The 20,440-nt window shown below is 45.6% G+C and overlaps 1 long non-coding RNA gene across 1 annotated transcript; it reads left to right on the top strand.

Annotated features, from left to right (window-relative positions):
* Positions 1 to 516: 516 nt before the first annotated feature.
* On the top strand, positions 517 to 14,043 carry LOC146194634 (uncharacterized). Its single transcript, XR_014705461.1, has 3 exons — positions 517 to 655; positions 5,157 to 5,253; positions 13,893 to 14,043. It is a non-coding gene; the product is annotated as an uncharacterized LOC146194634 (long non-coding RNA).
* Positions 14,044 to 20,440: the final 6,397 nt, after the last annotated feature.

Genomic DNA, 20,440 nt, shown 5'->3' with positions numbered 1-20,440 from the left:
TGCTTGCTTATTATTCCAACCTAACTGCCCAAACAACGTCACCATTTTCTGGAAACAGATTGGTCAAGCTTCCAGCCTTCCGGTTGTTCACTCGTGCAATACAGTGAAGCACATTTACGCCTTGGCACATGGCAGGCTCAGGGGCTTCTTCATCGCTACTGTACTAAGTTATACCTCAAGTGGACTCGAAATGCCTTTTTCCATTGCCATGAAGTAGGGTTTAAAAGAAGGTTTGATGACGGACATACTGTTTGCTCTGTTAGCAAGTAACGAAGAGTTAGCATAACATTTCTTACAAGTTACACTATCTGGCACCTCTTGATGTGTGTTGTGTCTGCTACGTCACTGAATCCTTTGTGTGAGATCGGAGGTCCCTGCAGGATCACACACTTTTATAATGCTACTTAAATTATGAGCAGATCGAGGTGGTAGATAGTAAAACTCTGTTAATGGTGAATTCCAATAACAGACTGTGGTCACTTACAGAACATACTTTTCTGCTCATTTTGGACCAACTGTATTCCAAATGCAGATCCGGAACACAGGTTTCATCTTCCAAATGCAGATGGGGAGCGATTGCTGAGCCAAGATCGCTCCATGGAGCAGTCTGGATTGCTCTGCCGAAATCAACAGGACCGGCTGGAAGTTTACTTAAGTATGTGTTCAGCTGCACCTTCCATTTCCAGTAGATTGTCTCTGCTGCGCTGGCTGTGCCCTCTGCAATAATGGACTATTGGTACTTGCCGCTGCTACGAATGCAAAATGCTGTCATGAACTAGTGCTCACTTTTGAGGACAGCAAGTCTGAGAGCAGCAGTATTCTGAAATAATCTCTTTTAAAGACCTCAGTTCAAACCCATTCGCAGCACGAATAAAACAACGACAGGAAGAAAACACACACGACAGGACGAATGCTGCACTTCCAACTAAAGTTTATTATGAAAAACCCAAGCTTAAGTACAGAGCTACTATCACCTTCTGACAGTCAAACATGTGTGTCTAAAAAAGCCACTTCATTATCATGTAGATAGAGGGATGGGGTGCTGACACATTGATCGCCTGCTTTTCTAATGTGATATTCCTCAATAATTTCTCTTTCTACCTGATCCCTTCCCCGCCCTTGTGCGTTTTGCATGAGAAGAATCACTAGAAGCATTCTTCTCATGCAAAACGCACAAGCCTGATTTCCCATTCAGAGTGATAGTATCGGAGGTGTTATTGTAAAGACCTCAGCTCAGAGTGCGACTGGAAAACTACGTGCAGAAACAATCTTTCTGTGCTATTTGTGAACTCGAAGCCAATCCTCAACTCTGAAACAGTGAAAACAGTGATCTGAGTCTTTGTTTTGTTTGAGAATAGTGCCAAAGAAATCTTACCGTGCTTGCCCGCACTCGACTATCTGAAAGAATGGCATAAACTGTCGAGGTCAACACCATTCTAAGAAGTAGCAGGAGAAATGCAGACCTATTACAGGTTTAAAACAGACGGCATGTGTACACGAAGCACAGGCTAGCGCACAGAATGACTGGCAATTCCTCTGTCAGTCCATGGGCACTACCTACTTGCGCTAGCATGAGTTCCAAACACAGTCGGGACACAATCTGTGCTGGATGCAGGTGCTCTGTTGTGGAGCGGGCAATCCACTTAAGTTCTGGGATTGTAATTCACTATGTGCGGAGGAAAAGCAAGTGAACATCTTTCTGCTGGCATATGTCACATTGCCTGCTGCCATCGCTTTTGGTTTCAATATGTGCTAATGACAGGAATGCTCACAGCACAAGTGAGAGTGGAGACACTGATCTGCGCCATTATGGAAATGCCAAGATGTTAGCATGGGCAAACATCTCTTTGCATCGCCACAAAGGTTGCTAAGGCTCAGCTCCATGTACGAGCAAGCGAGTACAATGCGGGCATATGTCAGACAGCTCGTTAACTATGGGCCTACAGCAACAGCTGCCATACCTTTAATGAGAACTCTCGACTAAAAAGGCACAATTTTACAAAGAGCAAAGTAAATGATGATAATGACTTTTTTTTCATTTAACAAAGCAGGTGGTCAGAGTGAAGAACTCATGCCACGACTGTTAATATGCCTCTACTGCCCCATTTGTAAAGCAAGCAGATTGAAGTTCTTGAATGAGCATGTTTACAGTCGTGCGCAGCTCTGTTAGCTGATTGTCCATAAGGTGGCACATTGTTTTATTGTTCAAAAGGATACTAAACAATAGGTGTTTGGAACTTAAAGGGGAAATAACAAAGAAGCCGGCTGTATTTTTGTTTTGTTTTTTCCTAAAAAAAAAAGAAGCTGGCTCTAGATGCAGAAATACTGTGAATGGTGAAAGGTGGACAGGTGCCAAGCAGTCGTGAACTGCACCTGGACTTTGCAAAGAGCCTAATGCTACTCATGAGCCACAGCTTGGCTATACCTAGCTTATATAAGCTTGGTTTGTACAAAACATGCCTGCAAATGTAACCCTGCCTCAAGGCTGCCTACACCCTACTGTGGCAGCTTCAGCGTTTAGGACATTTGACTAGTGAGCTGGGTGACGCGGGCTCGGTCTTAGCTGGGGTTTTTACATTCGATGGTGGAAAATGCTAGGTGCCCATGTGCTTTATAGTGTCAGTGCACATTAAAGAAGCGTAGATGGTTGAAATTATCCAGAGCTATCTACAGTGGCTGACCCTTGAAGTCAAAGTTTCTTTGGCATGTTGAACCCCCATGATCAAATCAAGGCTGCCTACTGTTAGCATTAGTAGAGTACCTTCGCAATGCCACAAAATCTGCCCCTCACCACACTCCTAAATTTCGTTGTTTGGAACTCTACTCAGGTTACTTAGTTTGATGACCGCTTTTCCTGAAACAGTAGCAGTTGACGAAAAGAAGTGTAAAAGCATATCTCACGCCCATGCACTGAACTCCGAGAAAGGTGCTGATTTGGTCATAATTTTTTTTAAATGAGAATTTGGTCAGTGTCATAATATGACCCTTGGAAAGTCATGCTGAAATGCTGATGTGACAATCTGGGTAGGTTTTATAGATGGATAGGATATGATATCGTAAGTGCTATGATGGTAAACTGTGCTTAGTGTCTGCAATACCTTCATGATGAAGATGGTGAATGCAAATTAGACAGATTTTTGCTCTACTTTTGGTTCACCATTGGCTGCCTAGTGAGTCGTCAGTGCAAGCTATCCATAGGTTCACTTTCTTCATGCAATTTACATAGCTGCGGAGTTCTCATAATAGCAGAAGTATCATATTTATGGGTCACTAACTTCTTTTTTTTTAATATAAGATAAGTAAATACGCCGTCAGCAACCTTAGAGCGCAGCGTGCTCTTTACCTGTATTACCTGTTTATCATGGATAGAATAATGGTGCTGTACTCCTGTGCTACTTTCAATGTTCAATTCTACACGGTAGCACATCACTATACTCAGGGTTAAATGTCTGGCTATGCAGCTGAAGCTAGGCAAGAAAGTGAAGGCAACATACCTCTCTTCCCTTGCCATGTAGAGGGGGTTACTGCAGCGCTAGTGACCTTGCATTAACTCTCCAACTTTCTCCCTTCACTTCAAGCCTGCACATGCCTAGCCCAAATAGTGAGCAAACCACTCTCCTCGGCAAAGAGACTAAAACTTGTCTCCTTTCCTTTCGTACCTTGGCTGCATAGCCCACAACATGTCTCCGTGTATAGCAAGATTCAATGCCATATTTCCTCTTACTGTCGGAGCACCCTCTGCTTCTGCTGTACCACCCTTGCAGCAGCCCAGTGTTTTGTTTACAACAGAAATTCATGTCTGTGCAAGCTACACTGGCATGGAGAGGTGCATTTCTGAGCCAACTTTCATGCTTTATGGTGATTCTCTCTTTGATTGCCTTTAAGTTGTATCAAACCTGGTCATGTGTGTTGGTCAGTACCAAATGAAGTAAATTTCTTGACTAACATAATTGAGAAGGATGGCAATTTGCATGAGCTGGTAAGGCGTCATCTTGAAAGTAGCAGCACGAAAAAACAAGGATGTGAAAGGAGGCAAGCAGGCAATAACTCGCAACTAAATTTTATTGACGCAAACATGAAATATATAAAGCCAAGCAACGCCACAAACTGCTCAGTCACTGATAAGCAGACAGCAAAACATGAATCACTAAAATATCCGAACGGTTCCATTTATGTAGATATAGGTAGAGGTACAAACTTGGCTGTGCATTGTAAAGAATGCACTGGTTGCTTTCAGTTTCTTTCAGCTGCGCACATTCTGGCTGTCATCCATTTCAAATCAGCCGGAAAATCATTGAAGCTGAAGGCATTTCACGACTAGGTAATGAATGTGCTAGTGAGCCGTCCATCGTGTTAACATGCAGTGAGTTGGGATATCTAGATTAGGGAAGTGCTCTTAAATTTTAGTGACTCATGTTTTGCTTTCTGCTTATAAGTGATTGAGTGGTTTGCATTGTTGCTTGACTGCTTTATATGTTGCAAGTTAGCGCCTCTCTTGTCTCCTTTCACAGCCTTGTTTTTTCGGGCTGCTTGTTTCAAGATAAAATACAATTTCTGCTATTTAGGTCATAAAATGGATTCTAATGAAGTTCCACATCTCTTAGAAAAGTAGTATTGTAGTTGCAGGCATGTATTAAGGCCCTGCACTACAAATTAAGAGGCTCACTCGATATAAAGCATAAAGGGAGAGCTTGCCTGATCTTGCGCCTAGTGGGCATTAGTGGATTATGGATAGGTTGATGTTAAAATGTACTTGCAGTTAAAATCAAGTAAATGCTTTATTTGTAACTAGGGGCACTGTGATGCCTGACCTGTTCTTTTGCCAGCCTGGCGACGAGATGGAGTGAAAGGATTTATTTCAGTGTTGGTATGTCTCGGGTGATGTCAACATTGTTTCTTCTCTGGCTTTATAGGCAGTCGCCCTTCAACGAATTCAATCCTAAAGTGAAAGTTTGAATCCAAAAATATATTAATCTAGGATTACTTAACAGGCAGAGGCGATTCATACAGTGACTTGTACCAGCATGCCACGCATCATTTCAAGAAAAAAAAAACAGTATTGTGGTGTTACTATTCTATGCCTTTATTTCTTGCTCACAGGTCTTGCACTATATTACGCTTTAATTTGTTGGTTCATGGTACTTTTTACCTTACAGCAAGCTCCAAGTGGCTTCAAAGCAATGGCTTCTTCAAGCTCTACAATACCCTTTGCCAGAATCGCACAGTGCTATGATGGGCAAGTAGGACATTGATGTAAGTGCTGAAGACATTTTTCAGCATGTGTAGTTTCTTATCTGCCTAACCTACTATTGCATTTGTGACTCCTTATGTTTATTTTGAGGTTCAGGACTGCAAGTTAAATTAGCAGAACACAGTAGTGGCAGTGCAGTCGATATAGGTTTCAGTGGTCTTGACATTGCACTGCTTTCACATAAGTACTACCATCTTTCATTTGAAAATGATTGACAGTATTCTGAGTAGTGGCAGGCCGGCCACATGTGATCAGAGTTCTTGAGTGCATACTGGCTGCAAATTTTCGCCATACCGCCATGGCTGGGATGCCACGTAGCAGGATGCCAGTAGCACTGCGGCAACTGAGAAGGAAGTGGTTGAGCGTTTAATTGGATGGGAAAATTCAGTGTTATCTGTAATTTTAAGTGTTAAGCTGATGTAATTTGTGCATGTGGAATCATGTCAAGCAGTTATTACTTCTCGGCTAGCTGTATTGGCGGCGGAGGTACTACAAGCTACTGAGGAAAGTGTTGCTGGCTTCTGTCCTCATTGAAATGGAGCTGCTGATGATGACAAATGTGGCAAGAAACAGGTGGCCTTGCTTCCACCTTGAAATATGTGCGTGTTTGTGAAAAGCATTGTTTTGAGGCTTAAAGGTAACCGATACCATACCCCTTCCATGGAGAGTAGGCCAAAGCACATCCTCATGATTTGTGAGTGAGGAGGGAGAACTCACAAGTTTCAGCAAATGTAAATGGCGGTATGGGGTTGTTCTGGCAGAATACTTCTGCAGTGCTTCTCTCCTCAGCGAAAACCCCTTCAATGTGGCGGCAAAACCTGTTTTGGGGGCAGAAATAGGGTGCTGCCGGGAGACATCTCTTGTGACAATGACCACATCCATTACCTGCTCCACTCTGCCTTGGTTTGCTCTCTCTAATAAAGGGATTAAGCGCTTAAGAGCACCTTAACCTTACAGGTACCATTCATAACCTCCCTCCCTTCCCTTCTGGTTTTCAATAAGGAAGGCATGCTCCTCCCAAGATTCGTGCATAACATGCGACTTAATACAGAAATATTCAGCATTGCACCCAACTTCTGCCGCAACGGGGATTGGGAGAATATTTTTGCAGGTTGTCAGTGCACAATCACAAAATACTTCATTGACTTAGGCTACTATATGTCACCTACACATTACTCGTGGAGTTTGTATTCTTTTTTTTTTCTTGAGAGAAAAGCGCTGCTCAGTCAAAAGGCACGATGCGGGGGAATGTGGAGTGAACACTGATTCTGTGTGTTTGCAATTTTTGCTTAGCTTTCGTTCTTTTTCTTTTGGTGGTTTGGCAGGGTTGCTGATATCGAGCGACACAGGAACTGAGTCATGAGTCTGCTTCTTCGCAGTGGGATCGTGCGTTTGTTTTGCTCATTGTAATGAAAATGTGCAAGGGTACTGACCCTATGTGGGGCTGCGAACATATTTATAGTGCATAAGTTATTTGCACACATGCACACCACACACTTGCAGTTTTGTAGTGGCGAAAAGAAATAGCTTTCAAGACTAAGAGCATCTTCTAAGGGCACATAAATGTTGATGTTTGAAATTAAGCTGTGAATTTATAAAAATTGTGGCTTAGTTTATGAACAAACAATTTTTTAGCACTATAGTTGTTTCATGTAATGGGTTTAGCTTAAGGTACAAAGGTGGCCGATTGAGCCCTGTGCTCTAACACACTGTGCACAGAAGCAGTCAAATCTTTAGTGCTCCCTATCTTCTGCTCAGGCCAAAGCAACCCATACCTTGTTGACACAAAAGTGACGTGTCTATATTATTCCTGCATATCCTGCGTGGCGTTTTTTTTTCTTTTTCATTCTACTGGGCGGGAGTGAGAAAAGGGTTGCAAGGTCTTTCTCGTCTATGCGGGAAGGACGAAAGAGTGCTGGGAGGTTGGCTGTCAAAGTGCTTTAAAACGAGTGACTGCTTCAAGCTGCCCGGGGCGCTCAATAAATTGTGGGTGGGTGGGAAGGGGGAGTAGAGTTAGTGGGAGGGGGTCTAGCTGTTCTCCGAGCTAAGCGCACAGCAGCATGTATGCTTCTTCCTTTTTTTTTACTTAGCACTGCGGAGCGGATAAAAAAATGGGGGGGGGGGGGCTGGCCAGCGCAGGTGGCGCTGTTTCAAACGAGTGACCGCCTGGAGCTGCCCTTGGCAAAGCACTGAGAAGTATGCACGCTTGCTCCTTTTTTTCCGTAGCAATGAGGTGTGCGCTGTGATAGCCTGAGTTGCAGTTGAGGGAGCACTGAAGGTTTGGCTTCTTCTGTGCCCGTGCACTGGGGCAGGTTTTGTACCTTAAGTTAAGCCCGCTATGTGATACAAGCCTGAATCACTTTGGGGCGTTAAACCCCATAAACCAAACCTTATGTGAAACATCTTGTATACTATTTCATGGCTTAATCCAAACATCAATGTTTACGCACCGTTTAGAAGATACTCTGTCTTGACAGAATAATTTTTTGCGCCACAACAAAACTGCATGTGTATGGGCATGTTCGCAAATAACTCAAGCTCTGGTACTGAATATATGCAGCCCCACATACGGCAAGTGCTCTTGCACATATTCATTACACTGCGGAGAGGAAACGCACCATCCCGGTGACATGATGCGAAAAAGCCGACTCAACTCCAGAGTCCCCGCTTCGCTTTGCATACCAGCTGCCCCACTAAACTATCGAAAGAAACAGAACGAAAGCGAAAAATTGCAGATGCACAGAATCAGTGCTGACTACATTCCCGCGCATCTCGTCTTGACTGAGCAGTGTGCATCTGTTAAAAAATCTAGGAGATACATATATGTGTGGTGTAGGCTACGTCATCCATGTGTGACGTGACTGTGCACCCAGGACCTGCAAAAATATTTTCCCACAGAAATCGCGCTATGCAGGATAGCTGATACTCTGAGTTTTGCAAAGTGCCTTTGTAGATAATTGTGCCCCCATTTTCACCCTGGTCAGTTCAAGGAGCAAGAGGCACGTAGGAGCACAATTACCGATTATAATCTGTATGATCCTGAATGGGCCAGGGCTCCTGTGCCATTCGCAGGGCAGCGTACATCTTGTGAGATTGAGTATCGTGACAGGAAATTGGCACTTCACAAAAAATACTTTCACTTGAACTTCAACTCCATGGAGCGCTCAATGCCTGCTTTTCATTTGTTGGCAGTTAGGTGACCTTGAGGGCTCATCGACTGCCACTCAACTTGTAAACACAGGACATTGTACCATTTGCTCGCTATTTGTGCTTTGTTCTGCGAGTTTATCCAGCTTTTCACAAAAGTGGATGCAGTGAGTATGCACAGATCTGTTCTGTGAAGCATTGGCTGAGTGACGGCCCAGGTCAACCCTGTTCAACCCAGAACTTCTGGCATATTGTTTCGGGGGTATAGCTTTGGCTACCCTCCTGACATCCCAGCTTTTGACACCAAGTATGCATAACCATGGCCTATCACAAACTGCAATGCTGTAATTGATCATCACATACTTCTGTGGCGCTGCACATTTCAAATTGTCACTATATGGGAGCAATGTTTCAGAACCTACTTAATGCAGAGCTATGATACACATTTGAGGACTAAGAGCAAGTTTGCTCTGCATGGTGACTTCCAGAGACAGGGACAAACTTGTGGGGAAAGGCATGTTGCGTACTTGCCTTCCAACCCTTTGATTTTCCAGAAAACCAGATTTTTGACCGAACTTTCTGATTGCACGATCACTGCCCTAAATGTTCCGATAAGGGGCTTCTGCCTGCAAAGAATGGCTTTTGCAAAACCGGCGCTGAGGAATCAGCAGCCACGTCTTAATTGCCAGCATCTCCATCAGAGGCCCCACTAGTACCATTGACATCATTGGCTAAGCAGGAAATCAATCAAAGCAGATTTTAGCTGAGCGAGAGTAGGTGTGGCTGTCCGCACACACAGTTGGTGTACTGCGTTTCTTGTAGGCAGCGGTGCGCAGCTAATGCAGCCACAGTAGATATAGATGCTTTGCTGGCTTCGCTTTCGATCTGAGCTAAGGGCAGCTGCTCGGTGCACTTCACGTTAAAGGGTTTTTCCAAATGTCACGCCATCTGATCCTCCTGTATTGAGCTCAGCCGCATGCCTCACCTTACCAAGCTGCTCTATGCACAACAATGGCGTGATTGCTCTTCTTTCAGAACCATCACAGCCAACAACGGTCGCAGACGACATTACGTGTAAAAGGGCTAGTAATGGTTTTGCATTAAAGACTTACAGCACTCCGATGGTGCTGAGAGAAAACTGTGGTGGTGGGCACGCAGATCAGTTTTGCTTTAGCTATGGAGACATAGCGAGAACACTCGGTGACGGCCTGTAGATATCTCGGCGTACACCTTTAGACATGTATTGCACGCTTGCTGCTGCATGTGTGTATGCTCAGGATGTTTAGATTAGGACTCATCGGACACTGCCTGAAAGTGGCAGCCCCCCCCCTCCCTCTTTCGGACATTGAAACATCAAACATGGCCTCTTCATTACCCCCTGTTGGGCAGTCTTCCCATTTTTGGTCTTAGCACATACGTATAATGGAAGCTGGGGGCCCACTAGCAGCACAGTTGAGCCTTTGGAACAATGTGAACATTGTGCTAGAGGCATCAATGGCTTAGTTGTCATATCAGGGTAGTACAGACGTCTTCAGACTCGCGGTGCTGTCTAAGTGGCTGGTTCACTCGTTTTGTGGAGACACATTCACGGTAGGCAGAAGGCATGGCTTTTCAAGCACAGTGACCATTGTGGCTCCCAGCTTTGTTGTAAACCAATCAGGGAGTTCAATTTGTTTGTTTGGGTGCATACGTTGCAAAGCAGCATGCATGTTTTCTTTCCTTGCCCCTGAGCCCTGCAAGGTCAAAGAGCAGGTGTGGCAGCAACTTCAAATCAAACCTTAATAAACAAATTTGGTCACTAAATTTCACATTTCTCAATGCATATGTCATGTTCTACATTAACTGTATCACAGCAGCAGTGAGATTGCCTGACATTAAAGTGTTTTCAGCTGTTTTTCACAGCTGCCTTTTCATGCATCCTGGGAAACATGTTCTGCTAGCCTGTGAATATTGAGGTTGCTTCTGAACGTTCAGAGGACTTGACATTAGGGCATGAGTCTGTTATGCCTGTGGAATAGTTTTTAATTCAAATTTTGCCCTTGGGGTCGAATTCACAAACATGTCTCCACTTGACACTACCTCAGTTCTATAAAGTGAAGAAAACAGTCTTCTCTACTCAAGGTTCAGTTGAGATTCTTGAGTGCTTTTCAGCATTTCCTATGACTTCGTATCCTCTAGAAATATCCCTCCACTCTAGGTAGCACACATGGCATACAGGGACAAGACAAAGGCCAAAATTTGGCCTGGAAAGTACATGCCACTACGTGTAACCTGGTCATTTTCTAAAGTCAAGTCCTTCTGAACAGCATCAACAAGCTGCCTCAAGAGTCGCAGCCTAATAGGTTGCGGCAGCCACATTTTGATGGCGACGAAAAGTAAGGCAGCCGTTTGCTATGCAACATCAGTGCACATTAAAGAAGCCCAGGTGATTGGAATTTCTGGAGCACTCCACTACAGCGTCTCATAGCCTGAGTTGGTTTATTGCATAAAAAAAGTCCCAGCCTAGCAAAACTGCTCTGTTGTGGCCGATGAAAGACACGAACGCAGGCAGCCGGAAATGGAAGCGAGTTTTATTCACCAACGCCTCGGCCTATATAGCCCCTGTTTTGCGCAGTATCAGATGTCAGTTTAGGCGCATGCGCAAGACAAGGGCTATATAAGCAAAGGCATTCGTGAATAAAACTCACGTTCCTGGCTGCCTGCGTTTCTGTTTTTCTTTGGCCACAACAGAACAAAGATATGTTTTGCAAACTGTATGAACAAGGCAGCTGTGAAAAATGGCTGAAAACAATTCACGTCTGGCAACATTTTCTGTCATTGACATAAAGCTTGTGTAGAACAGGATTTAGGCATTGAGAACTGCTAAAATTGATGTGACATCTAGTGACCTAGTTGCGTGTTTGCACTCGGAGCGCTCGGCGGTGAGCGTGAGCACATGTATGGTTCAAAGAAGCATGTTGCAGCGCATGCACCCCAGCCAACAAATTTGACTTTCCAGAATCAAATGCTGCTTGTTTCCAAGCGAGCTAGGAGCTGTAATTGTAAATGTACTTGACTGCGAATATCCCTGAGCCACTCTGAAGACAGAATTGACACCCCCTCCCCACAGCACCGTGCATCTAAAGACATTATGTACCGAGGAAATCAGCAAGCCATCGATGTGTGCAGCACAGGTGTTCTATGGCACAACTGCACCTCCGGTACCTCCCTCTTCCTATTTACAATATGCCATTTCCTACATTTGCACCACTGTTCACAGTGGTTCATAGAAACCCCTGCACATGCTTTGTTTGCTGTTAACCGTCAAATGCTTGCTGCAATTTGGCACTCGGCATGCTCTGGAATGTTGCTGAGGAATACGGGGACAACTTGAAATATGCCTATACCACAGCAGTATAACGCGGTGATAAACTACAGCATTAAAAGGTGCACCTGACAACAGCTATCCATGCTCATCGTTAGCTGCATGGACTTCGGGAGACTTGTCTTGGTCGTACTTGAAACAATGTTTCAGTATTTTCGAGTCAGATTGAGGTTTCCACAGAGCCAATGCTTCAAAGAGTGCGTCTGTGAATCTTATTGTATCTGCTTTAATGAAAGGCTTTGTATGCAGTAGAATGAAGTCCGCACAGAGTGTGAACGCTACAATGCCTCATGTTTGCAAGTGGAGGTCGAAGTGGCCCTATATTAGTGTCATTGCCACTTTGAAATTCGTGAGAAAACTTTAGTTTTCTCCTGCACTTGAGGAGCGATTAAAGTAAAGCTTCATTTCTAAAAAAATGCCTCGAGGATCGCTGGGAGTAAAGGTTTCAGTCAAGGTCTCCATGCATTCTTTCCACATGGTATTTCTCAAGAACACTTTGTTGGAAGGAACGCTCGAAGGCCGTCATGAATTCTAACCAAGCCTTGAGTAGAGGAACAGCTGTTTCCTTCACTCTGGAGCAGAGGCAAAAGGTTGAGTCGAGGTGCATCTTCATATGATCGTATATGTAGGATTGCATAATCTTTCAGGTTTGGTTTTATTCTTTAGCCGTGTATGCTGAGGCATATCCAAGAGTGCACACTTCTACTTCTCGAAAGCCGTTTAAATCTCCAGTTTTGCACTGCTCTCTTGACTTTATAGTTATTGTAGCTTTTCATGAAGCGGTGTTCAAATGTCATTGATCGATAGGTGAAGAAAAGAAGCCAACAGTCGGCGAGGCCAAGGAAAGCACTAGGGATTGTACTTTGTGTGTTTTTTTTTTAATTTTTACTTTGGTAATCACACAAATTAGTAATGTAATCTGTTTAGGGGAAAGATAAACACAAAGTAGAAGGAAAAACAACGTGCCGATGGTGGGGACCGAACCCACGACCTCCGAACATCGCGTCTGGTGCTCTTCCAACTGAGCTACATCGGCCGTTGTTCCACCTGCTACTTTCTTGGGTATTAATGTTGTCTCTATATGAACCTTGAGAGTGTCCACCAGCGCCACCCTCAACCATAGCGGTGGACGTAAAGATTAGGGTACTCGTCTTTTTTTTTTTTAATTTTTACTTTGGTAATTACACAAATTAGTAATGTAATCTGTTTAGGGGAAAGACAAACACAAAGTAGAAGGAAAAACAATGTGACGATGATGGGGACCAAACCCACAAAGTACAATCCCCAGTGCTTTCCTTGGCCTCGCCGACTGTTGGCTTCTTTTTTTCATGTATTATAACGAGTACCCTCATTTCCCCTTCATTTAACTGCTTGTAGCCTACGGGGGTCTCGGTTCTGGAAGTCTTGAAGCCAAAGGTAGCATAAGAGGGTTCTAGCACAGCTTTCGCCCTCGCCCTTGATCACGTTCTATGTGACTCTGGCGGTAACACAGGGCATTCCACGTCCACCGCTATGGTTGAGGGCGGCGCTGGTGAACACTCTCAAGGTTCGTATAGAGACATTACCACGTAAGAAAGTAGCAGGTGGAACAGCGGCCGATGTAGCTCAGTGGAAGAGCACCGAAAGCGATATTCGAAGGTTGTGGGTTCGGTCCCCACCATCGGCACATTGTTTTTCCTTCTATTTTGTGTTTATCTTTCCCCTAAACAGATTACGTTACTAATTTGTGTGGTTACCGAAGCAAAAATATAAAAAACAAAAAAAAAACAAAGTACAATCCCTAGTGCTTTCCTTGGCCTCGCCGACTGTTGGCTTCTTTTCTTCATGTATTATAACGAATACCCTCATTTCCTCTTCATTTATCTGATTGATCGATAGGAGATGGTTCGAAGGCCCTTGAAATATCTGTTCGACTGAGGTATTAGATTTTGTGGGGGTCTGATGCTGAACAGTCTGTATGCTCGTGTCAGTTCCTCAGATTTCTGTAGTTCAGAATCGAAACTTTTTGAATTGAATTGTTGTCAAATAATAGTATAGCACCTACTTGTCCCTTTCCCAAAATGTTTGGAAAGACATGAGCTGAATTTTTGGATCTGGGATATAGTCCTGCTTTTTTTTTGCATTTTGCAGACGTCGCACAGTGAAAACCTGTATCCGAGCCCGAACCCAACAGGTCAAGAGCAGCAGAACAAGGGAACCTATATCCAAGCTCCAACCTGGTGGACCGAAAGCAGATGTTTTGTGACCACGGTGTGTCAGCCATGTTGAGACATGGCATGAATAAAGCCAATCCAGGTGACCACATGTGTCTTTTCCAAGCATGCATGCTTTACACATGAGGCATATCTGATGGAGGGCATCATTTCTGCAAAACATTTTGTCACAACTGCAGCAAACACTGATTGAGGCCTTGCACAAGGCCTAAAGATGGGATATTAGTATTATGCGCAACACAAACATGAGGAGTGGTGTAGGAGCCTTGCAACCATGCAGAGTATCACTATAGCATGGTAGCATTCCTATGTCAATGTCTCTCGTCCTCTAAGATCACACTGCTGTTTTGCATCTTTTGAGTCCTGAGTCTCGAACAATCCTCACGCTGTGTTCGGGTCGGTAACCACGCACAGGTTTTTGCATGCCATACCTTTTGAAGCGAAAGCTTGTCTACGCGTATCAGACTGCAGCTTCGCGTGGCTTCACATAGCCTAGTTCTGCGCATGCGTGTGACGTCACAGCCAAGGCCAGCTGTGCAGCCTCCTCTCCAAGCTCTGCCAGCATTGCCTAGCAACGCTTAAGAGGTGTGCGACTCCTCCTCAAAAAAAAAAAAATAATTTTGTCTCCCGCGAATCTAACCTCCATCCCTTGGATCCCCAGCCAAGCGCTTTACCACTGTGCCACCCCCAGATCGTTAAACGCTGTTCATAATTCCGCTTGTCTACTGTGATCCAATGGCTTGGCGCCATATTTGAATGTATCAAATACTAAAATATAGTTAAGTCAGTCAATTAGGGTGCGGCCGAGATGTATCAAATACATGTTAATTAAACCAGTCAAGCTGACGTCACACTACCTGAAGTCGAACCAAAAAAAGGGCATAGGAAGGGATTGGGCGTGCAATTTGAAAGTACCAAAGACTAAAATGGGTAAACAAGAAGTGAATTAGGCAACCAACAGCAGCATCCTTGCTTTCATATTATTCCAATGCAGATTCTGCACTGCTCTAATTCTTTACACACCTGTCATGCAACAGTACTACGATACATATTTTCAAAACATATTGATGCAAATACAAGAATTGTAACGCAGACTGAAGAGTCTCCAAACATAAATTGTGTGACATTACACTCCTGCTACATATTAAGGTTTGCACTTGATCGACGATGTCAAATACATGACAAGAAAGCGCAACTTCCCAATTCAACCTGTGAAGGGGATGGGCAAATCAGGTGGTGATAAACTGATTAAATTTTGGCATGCAGCAGACCTCAAGGAACAGAAGAAAATAGGACATGAAACATCTTTCCCACAGACCAGTGGCAGCTCTTAACATACAGCTCTGCATGTATACACGTTTAGTTTTGTGATGGGATTACGCAGTCATGCATGTCATGTATGTCGTACACTTCACGTAGGCTGTGCGGCCACGTTGGGTGTACGTTCACCTAGGCTGTACGTTCTCCTAGGCTGTACGTTATCCTAGGCTGTACGTTCACCTAGGCTGTACGTTCACCTAGGCTGTACGTTCACGTTGGTGTACGCAGCAATAATTGCGTACAGCAGTCTTGTAGAAATCTCGTACAATTTTTCCAGTAGGGAGTGCATATATTTCTTTTATATATACCCACCCTTCTCCGTATCGCTCACTTCTTTGATTTCCTCTACCTCCTCCTCGCTATCCCTTTATTTCCGCCGCCCCTGTTCAGGTGCTTCAGATATCAGGTAGCAGATACCGGGGCTGGCAAACATATTTTCCTTCCTCTTGTATATAAAATAAATAACCGTTACCACAACAACAACAACAACAACAATCGCAGATTAGTGAGATATTCTCAGTTGGACCTGATCCCGAACTGCTCCCATTCCATGACTTTAAATACCACCTTAAGAAAGCTCTAAAAACATGCACTGGAGAGATCATGTCGCGTTGCATAACTTTCTTAATGAAAATTTTATCGTTTTCTTTATTCAGAAATATGGTTGCTGTGAAGACACTATAGATATCATCCAGTATTTTCATATACCAGTCACCTACACCGTGACCTCGCAATGTCCCCATTACTGCTAGGGTTTCGACTGAATCAAAGCAGTCTCGTGACCAATAATTGCTGTGTATAGAGGCTGCTTATATTCCGAGCACTTTTGTAACACTTTGTTGAGAGTACAAATATGACCAGAAGTAGGGTACCCTTTCTGAAAACCTACTTGATCTTTCGGTTAATTTAAGTCTAAGGTCTTCCTGATCCTATTAACGATTACTTTAGTAAAAATCTTGTATGTAATGAAAAGTGAGGTGATTGGTCTTTAATTTGGTTGTGGTGGTGGTAGTGGTTTATTATTTAATAACCAAAAAAAAGGAAAACAATGTTACCGGACACGGCGACTGCTATCTCAAATCTGAAGCACCTCGACGGCAGCCGATGGGAAGGAATGTGATAGGGAGAGGATAGCGAGGGACAATAAAGAGGGGAGCGATAGGAAGAAAGAACAAAGGGAGCTTTGTACGTTATTTACAAAAGACAAAGAGGAAAACAAGTTCGCGTGATAGGGAGAGGATAGCGAGGGCCGATACAGAGGGGAGCGATAGGAAGAAAGAACAGAGGGAGCTTTGTACATTATTTACAAAAGACAAAGAAGAAAACAAGTTCGCGTCGCTCGCGCGCAAGTGTGTGAGCATTGTCCAGAAATGCCTTCGCGCGACCGGCCACTGCAATTGTTTACAATACAGTTACATGGTTGTATATACATAGCCGCGCACACGTAACGTCCTATCGCAGACAGATCGCGCGCGCGACACAATGAACAAGTTGACAGGCTAGGGCACCCGCAGCTTATGTCCAATATAGCACACGCGAAGCGTTCAGGTCACGCCCGCACTACCTGGCGAGGAGCAAGTGGGACTTTAAGCCTGCATTATCGATGAACGCGCAGAGGCTCCCCATTGTCCTGTCACGGGTTCGCGCACTGCCTCGCGGCCATAGGAGCGTCTCGATTCTGTCCGAGATAATCCCGAGTGAAACCGCGAGCATCACTCGAGGTGACTTTGCGGATGCAGTACAGCGAACCATCATGTGCTAAAATATCCCCACTGCACCGCAATCACCACACATGTCGCTCGACGAAAGGCAGTGGCGCACCCGTGTTACCCTGGGCTACGCGAAGCCGATGCGCACTCGGCTGATCATTGAACGCTGAAGGCGCGACAATAAGCGCGCGAGGGGTTCGCTTAGTTGCTCATGTATTACGGCTCTGGCTAGCTGTTGCACCGCACATAGAGGTGTATTACGTTTTCCTGCGATGCCGACGATCTCTCGCTGTACCTCCGTCGTGAGGGCTCAGCGGGAGCAGAGGCTGTAGTAGGGTGTGGCGCGCATCAGCTGACCATGCTCCTGCAGCGCCACGCTCATTCTTGAGCGTGGGAAATTCCGAAGGCGCTACAGGAGTTCGCCCCCGTCTGCTGAGCGGTAACGTAGTCGATGTGGCGAAGCGCTTTCTGTGTGCCCTGTAACCGAACTGGCCACACGCTTGCTTCTGCCAGTGTCGTATCGCATTGCGAGTTTCCAGGTGTTACGAGCTACGAGCGCTACGAGCAGGTTCGTAGCGCTTTTGCGATGCTGTACCTCCTGTGCCCGAGTGGCAGTGCGTAGAGAATCGGCCTCACGGCTGCTGCAATGTAGAGGCGCATCGCAGGCTTCTGGGAAATCCCCTGGCCCCGAGCGGTGAGCTTGTGCATAGCGGTGGTGGTCTTCATCTGCTAGCACGTCCTGGTTGCCGCGGGGTGGAATAAGAGGCGTTTATGAATGTCTAGGCCCTGGTAGACAGCCTGGCATCGCCGACATCGGTACATTGAATAAGAACGGGGACAACAACGACTATTGCAGAACGCCTAGATCCGCCGGACGGGGCCGCGAGAGAGCCCCTCCTACGCGCACGCGAATAGGGCACGCGTTGAGAAAGCCCTGCACATAGCGAATGAGGTGCCCGTTCAAGCCTGCTTCTTCCCGCTTCGGGAGGATTACCGCACGGTGAATGTTGCCAAAGAGACTCGACACATCGAGCAGACACAGCAGTGCGACCTTCCGCGCCGCAATTACGTGCTCGAGCGCAGAAACATCGTCCGAGATTCAGTTTGCCTCGCAGCGCATCTTGCTAAAGCCTGTCTGATGCTCAACGAACACGTCCTCCTCCGCAGCCCGTGTACGCAAGGGTAGAAGTGCCATATGCTCCATTGCCTTATATGCCGCGAACACCAGCAACACAAGAAAGTATCCGCTGAGCTCCGTGGGTACGTGAGCGACCTGGCTTCGGTAGCGGGCAGACGACCGCTGTGTGCCACTCCTCCAGGAGCTCCCCGCGTTCACACATCAGACTGAGTTGCCACAGAAGGACCTGACGTTGCTCCGCGTCCAGGTTGCGCAGCATTTTGTAGGTCATCCCGTCGGACCCGGCCGCTGAGCGGCGGGTGTAGTGGTGCAGGGCGTCATTAGGTTCAACCGCTGTGAAGAGCGCGTCGCACGGGCCGTCATACGGACCGGAGGAAAGGACACTGGCATTGGAACTCGGGTTCGGTGTCGTCGCTGCGATGGCAGCGGTGCTCGCTGGGCGTTGTGGCGCACACCAGTCAGCGAATCGCCAAGCTAGCTGTTGGTTTGTTTGGTCGCTTGAGATGACGAGGGCGGCGTGGGGGGGGGGGGGGGACTTTTGAAGCCGTTGGCGTCCCCGTTCTCATGAATCGAATATTCACTCGCGCATCATTCGTTTGCGGTTTAAAATCTCCTAGAGCTGTTCTTTGGCCCTTCGGATACAAGCTTTTCAGATGTTGAAGCAATGATACTGTGGAGAAATAAAGGTAGTGTGGGTTTTATGCTACTGATTATCAGTACTTCCTGAAGCCCGGCCATTGAAGCATGGGGTTGCCCTATTGCTCAGTTTCGATCCTACAAATCTACAAAAAAGACACATCTACACCTGATAGTGGTGCGATTGTCGAGACTGCGGCTCGTCGTCTCTTTGTTAATCGAGAAGCAATAATGATGCCCTAAAAGCACACGGAACTGAACTGGCCAGCACTATACTTATCAGCGCATGCGCCCACCTGTCAGTCCTTGCAGATAGCAGCATAATGAACAGCCACGTGCAACAGCTAGATTGTGGAAAACAGTAGAGATGGAATACCCTCCCCACATTTAGGTGATTGGTGCACAGGGTGCTATGCAATGGCTCCATAGTTTCCTGGCTATGGCGATCGCGGAGAAATGCACAACAGACTTAGTAGCTACTAGAAGGAACGAGAAGCTGTCTGGTAGGGACGGGAGAGGCTGCGACGCGTGTCCAATATTGCGCATCCTGGGGGTGTTGATACAAGAAGCTTGAAGAGGCACATTACTGCGAAATCGGAGGAATAGCAAGGGGCTACGGTGGGGCCAGGCTTAAAATATTGTGCTCACTGTGCACCATTGTCATTTATGTACCCGCCAACGGAAGAAGCGAAACGCTCCACCCGAAAGGTGGTTGATGTAGTGCGGCGACTCATTCCACCATTGCCATGGTTTCACTCGACCCAGTTACGGGGATTTGACTGAGAAGGAGACGCTGGTCTGGTACATGAAACGTTTTGTGCAACTTCTCAAATCACAAGAATTTATTGATAACAACCAACAACTTGGAATGCATGGTCTGTTCAAAGGTGATTAAGGCCTCAATAATAAAGACTAGACTCTCGTTCATATATACATATCTCTCACAATCGTTGCTTACGTATATCGCAAAATGAAAACACCTAAAGGTTCGTGTTCCACTTTTAGAATCCCAAATACGCTAATCAGCGGCCAGTTTTAGAATACGAAAGCACTAATGCAGCCATCTCTCTCCTCAAAATTGTGTGGTGCTCTCTCCATAGCAACAATGAAACCAGCCAATTTTCGAGCCACTTAGCCAGCACGTAGGAAAAACCATGCGCAACAGATACCTTTGTCAGATGCATCTCCCCTACGGGTTCTTGAGGGTGATTTCCTCCTACGGAGTCACTATCGGAGTTTGAAGCGATGCAAGATTTCACGTATTTTTCATCAAAATTGGGACGCAACGAAATATGTACCTTCAAGTATACGACATAAAATTAAGCCGTTCAATATTTCTCCAACCTGTGTGCCCGTCTCATACTGCAACCCCATTCCGAGCAAAGGAACGAACAGTGAATACAAATGGTTGAGAGACAGGAAATGGTATGAACTGCAGGAAAGCCAGATTAAAAGGCTCCGAGGCTCAATGCTGATGACACTCGAACACGAGGTAAACATGCGGGACTGCACACGTATTTTATTTTGTTTCAGAAGAGAATCGCTCCTGGAGTGCTTGTCGTCTATTGTGCCGCAATGCAGATGCTTTAGGTCTGCCACTGCGTTGCATCTCTAAAAAATCTCCAGGTGGCAAATTTTCGCCGATCCTGAATGGAAGGCACC

The sequence above is a fragment of the Amblyomma maculatum genome, chromosome 3, assembly GCF_055883805.1.
Source record: "Amblyomma maculatum isolate TAMU_Amacu chromosome 3, ASM5588380v1, whole genome shotgun sequence".
In the NCBI taxonomy this organism is placed as follows: domain Eukaryota; kingdom Metazoa; phylum Arthropoda; class Arachnida; order Ixodida; family Ixodidae; genus Amblyomma; species Amblyomma maculatum.
The sequence above is the reverse complement of the archived record's forward strand: the minus strand, read 5'-3'. Positions and strand labels throughout refer to the sequence as shown.